The sequence below is a fragment of the Tachyglossus aculeatus genome, unplaced genomic scaffold, assembly GCF_015852505.1.
Source record: "Tachyglossus aculeatus isolate mTacAcu1 unplaced genomic scaffold, mTacAcu1.pri scaffold_100_arrow_ctg1, whole genome shotgun sequence".
Classification (NCBI taxonomy): domain Eukaryota; kingdom Metazoa; phylum Chordata; class Mammalia; order Monotremata; family Tachyglossidae; genus Tachyglossus; species Tachyglossus aculeatus.
The window spans coordinates 633013-639389 of record NW_024044841.1 but is presented as its reverse complement, the minus strand read 5'-3'; the positions used below and the strand labels follow the sequence as shown (position 1 = coordinate 639389).

Below are 6377 nucleotides of genomic sequence, written 5' to 3'. Positions count from 1 at the left end.
GAGATTGAAAATGTCCTTTTCTTCTGTTTCTGATCTCCCTGAGCTATGGATGAGAGGTGTTCCCTAAATCATCACCATGGCACAAAAAGCTATCAGGTAAAATGTAAAAGTGTTTCCTTTATTAGGTCTGATAGCATGGTCTCCAAGACAAAACCAAAAATTGAGGCCACAGGGAAAGATTTATAGCTTAGGAAAATGTTATTAAAATAGTTCTCCTTAAACAGGGTGTAGCCTGACCTTCCATTTGAAAGAAATTCTGTGCTTATCTATCAAAGGTAGTTTGCCACCTAAGCTACTCAAAGCTAGAGAAATAACATCCTCATCTTTGGAAGTAGCAAGGATACGTTTTTCTAGTTTGACATGTTTTTAGAGTTTTAGTCTTCCAAATACTTTGCCACATGTTTCTCTTCTCATTGGAACCAATTGAACAAAAACTCTTGAATGTGTTTAGTGGTATATGGCTGTTTAAAATATGTTGATATGAATATTTGTTTTCTCAGCCTCTTTGTGAAGTAACAACTGCAAAACTTCATGGTTGTCATGGCAGGTCCAAGAGAAATTAAGAATTGAGCTCAAGTATTTTGATGGAGTATGATAAAATTTTTCAGGTACATTATGGACAATTCATATGTTTGTTGAATCTCACACACATATTCTTCTCTCTTCTGTAAGATCATTGTGGGCAGTGCATTCATTCATTCACTCATTCATTCAATTGTATTTATTGAGCACTTATTGTGTGCAGAGCCCTGTACTAAGCGCTTGGGAAGTACAAATCGGCAACATACGTAGAGATGGGTCCTACCCCACAACGGGCACACAGTCTAGAAGGGGGAGACAGACAATAAAACAAAACAACTAGACAGGTGTCAATACCATCAGAATAGATAAATATAATTATAGCTATATACATATCATTAATCAAATAAATGGAGTAATAAATATGTACAGATATACACAAGTACTGTGGGGAAGGGAAGGGGGTAGGGCAGAGGGAGGAAGTGGGGGCGAATGGGAGGGGAGGAGGAGCAGAAGATAAAGAGGGCTCAGTCTGGGAAGGCTTCCTGAGAAGCTGAGCTTTGTACAGGGCTTTGAGGGAAGGAAGAGAGATAGTTTGGCAGATGTGCGAAGGGAGGGCATTCCAGGATAGGGGTAGGACGTGGGCAAGGGGTCGACAGTGGGATAGGGGAAAATAAGACAAAGTGAGGAAGTTAGCGGTAGAGGAGCAGAGTGTGCGGGCTGGGCTGTAAAAGGAGAGAAGGGAGGTGATGTAGGAGGAGGCGAGCTGATGAAGAGCTTTGAAGCCGTTAGTGAGGAGTTTTTGCTTCATACGAAGGTTGATAGTCAACCGCTAGTAATTTTTGAGGAGTGGAGAGACATAATTTTTTTAAAAAAATGATGGCATTTGTTAAGTGCTTACTATATGCCAAGTACTGTTCTAAGCACTGGTGTAGATATAAGGTGATCAGGTTGTCCCAGGTGGGGCTCACAGTATTAAGCCTCATTTTACAGATGAGGTAACTGAGGCACAGAGCAGTTAAGTGACTTGGGGCAAGTCACACAGCAGAGCTGTGACAGGGTCAGGATTAGAACCCACGACCTCTGACTCCCCAAACCGGGCTTTTTCCACTAAACCACGCCCAGAGCGTTTCTGTAAAAGGACAATCCAGGCAGCAAAGTGAAGAATAGACTGAAGTGGAGAGAGACAGGAGGATGGGAGATCAGAAAGGAGGCCAATACAGTAATCTCAACGGGATAGGATGAAAGATTGAACCAACAAGGTAGCGGTTTGGATGGAGAAGAAAGGGCGGATCTTGGCGACGTTGTGAAGGTGAGACCGCCAGTTTTCGGTAGCAGATTGGATGTAAGGGGTGAAGGAGAGAACGGAGTCAAGGATGAAACGAAGGTTGTGGGCTTCTAAGACAGGAAGGATGGTAGTGTCGTCCACAGTGATGGAAAAATCAGGAAGAGGACATGGTTTGAGAGGGAAGATGAGCTCAGTCTTAGACATGTTGAGCTTTAGATGGAGGGCAGACATCCAGGTAGACATGTCCTGAAGGCAGGAGGAGATACGAGTCTGAAGTGAGGGAGAGAGAACAGAGGAGGAGATGTAGATGTTGGTGTCACCTGCCTAGAGATGATAGTTGAAGCCGTGGGAGCAAATGAGTTCACCAAGGGAGTGAGTATAGATGGAGAACAGAAGGGGACCAAGAACTGACCCTTGAGGAACCCCTACAGTAAGGGAATGGGAGGGGGAGGAGGAACACGCGAAGGAGTCTGAGAATCTACAGCCAGAGAGATAAGAGGAGAACCAGGAGAGAATGGAGTCAGTGAGGCCAAGGTTGGATAACATGATGTGGTGAAGGGGTGGTCCATAATGTTGAAGGAAGTTGAGAGGTCGAGGAAGATTAGGATAGAGTAGGACCCATTGGATTTGGCAAGAAGGCTGTCATTGGTGACCTTTGAGAGGGCAGTGTCGGTGGAGTATAAGGGATGGAAGCCAGATTGAAGGGGATCTAGGAGAGAGTTGGCGTTGAGGAATTTGAGGCAGCGAGTGTAGACAATTCTTTCTAAGAGTTTGGAAAGGAAGGGTAGGAGGGAAATATGGCGATAACTGGAAGGGGCAGTGGTGTCAAGAAAGGTCATTTTTAGGATGGGAGAGACGTGGGCATGTTTGAAGGCAGAGGGAAAGGAACCAGTGGAAAGTGAGCGGTTGAAGATGGAAGTTAAGGAGGGAAGGAGGGAAGGGGTGAGAGTTTCATAAGATGAGAGGGAATGGGGTCCGAAGCACAGGTGAATGGAGTAGCACTAGAGAGGAGGGAGGAGATCTCATTTGAAGATAATACTGGGAAGGATGGGAGAGTATAGGAGAAGGTTGAAGGAAGGGTTTGGAAAAGGGGGACGGGTGATTATGGGAAGCTCAGATATGTTGGTGATAATTTTCCTAATGAAGTAGGTGGCCAGATCGTTGTGGGTGAGGGGTGGAAGAGAGGGAGGAACAGGGGGCCTGAGAAGGGAGATGAATGTCCAGAATATCTGATAGGGTTAATGGGCATGGGTGTCAGTAAGGGAAGAAAAATAGTTTTACCTGGCAGAGGAGTGGGCAGAGTTAAGGCAGGAAAGGATAAACTTAAACTGAACAAGGGCTTGGTGTTTAGACTTTGGCCAGCAACGTTCAGCAGCTCGAGCATAAGAGTGAAGGAGGCGGACAGTGGCAGTCATCCAAGGCTGTAGGTTAGTGGTGTGAGAGCAACAAAGGGAAAGAGGAGTGAGAGAGTTGAGTTGAGTACGGAGGATGGAGTTTAGGGCAGTAATATGGTCATCAAGAGTGGGTAGAGAGGATAGGGAGGCGAGGTGGGGTGTGATGCGCGGAGAGAGCTGGATGGGGTCGAGAGAGAGGAGCTCTGTGTGGAGGAGTGATATAGATTTACAGGGGGAAGGAGTTTGAGAGAGGAGGCAGGTGAGAAGGTAATGGTCAGAGTTGATGAGGGTGGAGATAGGGTGGAAGGTATATGTCACCTGCCTATTATATACTTCCTAGGCTTTTGAACAAGAAGGCTGTATGTCCTAGTGGACACAGCATGGGCCTGGAGCCAGACGGCCTGGGTTCTAATCACAATTTACCTTCTTTGTGACTTTTGACAAGTCACTTAAATTTGTGCATCAGTCATCTCATCTGTAAAATAGGAATTAAGATGGTGAGTCCTGTGTGAGACAGGGACTGTGACCAATCCAATTATCTTGTATCTATCTCAGCACCTAGTATACAGCCTGACACATAGTAAGTGCTTTATCTAATTCCATAAAAAAACATAAAGCCCAAAACAGGGCATTACACCCAACGCTATTATTACTTTCTTATCATTATTTTTATTCACTTTCAAAATGAAGAAATGAAAAAAAATATGTTAAATGTTTAAATATTACGTTTGACAAGGACTGTATATCCTAAAACATTTGGACAATATCCGCATTCAGGAATTGTTTAATGACAATACTAGAGCAACTTAACAAGGAATATTTTTACCTCAGGTACAAGTATTTCATTTTCCATATTTATAATTCAATCAATCAATCGTATTTATTTGAGTGCTTTTTGTATCCTGTCACTGTATTAAGCATTTGGGAGACTACAATATAACAAAATTGGTAGACAGATTCCCTGTCCACAAGGTGCAGACAGTCAAATAGCATTGTAGATAATCTGTTTTGCATGTCAACATTTCATGCATTACCTTTGGGAAATTTTCTTGCTGTTAGAGACAGGGAAGCTTATTGTTTTGGCTTAGCTGTCTATCTGAATGTGAATTCAATGATGTAGCAAGGGCACTGCATCAGATCCTGGCTTTAATCTGTTTTTTTTATTTGTCCTTTAATTCCAATTCAGCCACTGAGTTGCTATTGTACCTCACTAAATCTCATTTTCCCCTTTGTAAAAATGAAGAAGCTAAATAGAGTTTCAATTAATTCACACAGAGTTTGCAGGGAAGAAACGAGATAATAGAAATGGAATCTTTGAAGTCCTACAAAGAGTGGCTCTGCGTGTATCTAAGACTTCCTCATCTGTAATTTTCATTATATTTGCAGTAAACAGGCTCTCACTTCGGAGCTGACCTCCTCCACAGGAAGAGATGGAATACAAAAACAACGTGACTGAAGTCATTCTGCTGGGGCTTTCCCAGAATCCTGAGGTGCAGAAAATGTTGTTTGTGTTGTTTATTTTCATCATCTGCATGGTGACTATAGTGACTATAGTGGGGAACCTGCTCATTGTGGTAACAGTAATCGCTAGCCAGAATCTACGCTCCACCATGTACTTCTTTCTTGCCTACTTGTCCTTGATGGATGCTTTTTACTCTACTACCACGGCTCCCAAGATAATCATTCATTTACTCTATGAGAAGAAAACCATCTCCTTCAAAGGTTGTATGACCCAGCTCTTTGTGGAATACTTATTTGGAGGTGCTGAGATCTTTGTTGTGGTAGTCATGGCCTATGACTACTAAGTGGCCATTTGTAAACCTCTGTATTATATGACCAACATGAATTGGCAGGCTTGTGGACTGATGATGGAATTGGCCTGGGTGGGAGGCTTTCTGCACTCAATGGCATAACTTCTGTTTCTGCAGCCCCAATGTCATTGACCACTTTATCGGTGATATGTACCCTCTGTTGGAACTCGACTGCACCTATACCTGCTTCATTGGCCTGTCAGTGGCTGGTAATGGTGGGGCCATCTGTATGATCATCTTTCTCTTGCTACTTCTCTTCTATGCAGTTATCCTGTGCTCCCTGAAATCCCTCAGTTTGGAAAAGAAGCACAAAGCCCTCTCTACCTGCAGCTCCCACCTGACTGTGGTTCCCTGCATTTTAATGTACATGAGGCCTGTGTGCACCTTCCTAACAGACATATCAATGACTGTATTCTTTACTATTATCACCCCCATGCTGAATCCCTTAATCTACCCTCTGAGAAATGCAGAGGTAAAAAATGCTATGAAGAAGCTCTGGAGGACGAAAGCCATTTTAAATTGATATAATAATAGTGATAATAATAATGGTATTTGTCAAGTGCTTACTATGTGCAAGGCTCTGTACTTGGCGCTGGTGTTGATACAAGCAAATAGGGTTGTGAAGAACCCAGAGTGAAAATACATTTATTCATATGGAGGACAAAAAGATCAACAAAATCATCGATTCAATTGTTTTTATTGAGTGCTTACTGTTTGCAGAGTACTGTACTTAATCACTTGGGAAGAGCAGTTCAGCAACAATAGAGAAAATCCCTACCCACAACGGGCTCACAGTCTGGAAGGGAGAGACAGACATCTAAACCAGTAAACAGGCATCAATAGCATAATTAGCAATAGAAGTATAAATATATACACATCATTAATAAAACATAAATAGAATTATAATTGTAAATATGTACATATAAGCACAAGGGTTGTGGGTCACGGAAGGGGATAGAGGAAAGGGAGTGAGTTGGGGTGATGGGGAGGGGAGGGGGAGGCAGAAGAGGAGGGGGGCTTAGTCTGCGAATGCCTCTTCTAATGCTTATTTTGTGATCAAAGGACACGAGCAAATTGCAGATGTTTTTGATTTTGTAGCAATTTCTTACGTTCAGGCATCTCGCCACCTGTCATTCCTGTTTCTGAATTTGGTTTTCAAGTCACATAACAGGTTTCTGAAAGCTTTATTCCTGCCTGGGTTCTCAGATGCTGCAAGGTGCTGCTAGGGTCATTGATATCTCTTAGCAAACTGCACATAGCTCTTTCATTTCTGGGTCATTTGCATCACACCACTCTTGATAATTTATCTTCGCCTTGTCCAAGATCTAAACAGTTGCCTGCAACAGCTTCACTGAGTTATTTCCA

General features: G+C 43.0%; 1 pseudogene; it reads left to right on the top strand.

Moving 5' to 3' along the window:
* The first annotated feature begins 4631 nt into the window (after positions 1 to 4631).
* On the top strand, positions 4632 to 5535 carry LOC119922176 (annotated as a pseudogene).
* The last annotated feature ends 842 nt before the right edge of the window (positions 5536 to 6377 follow it).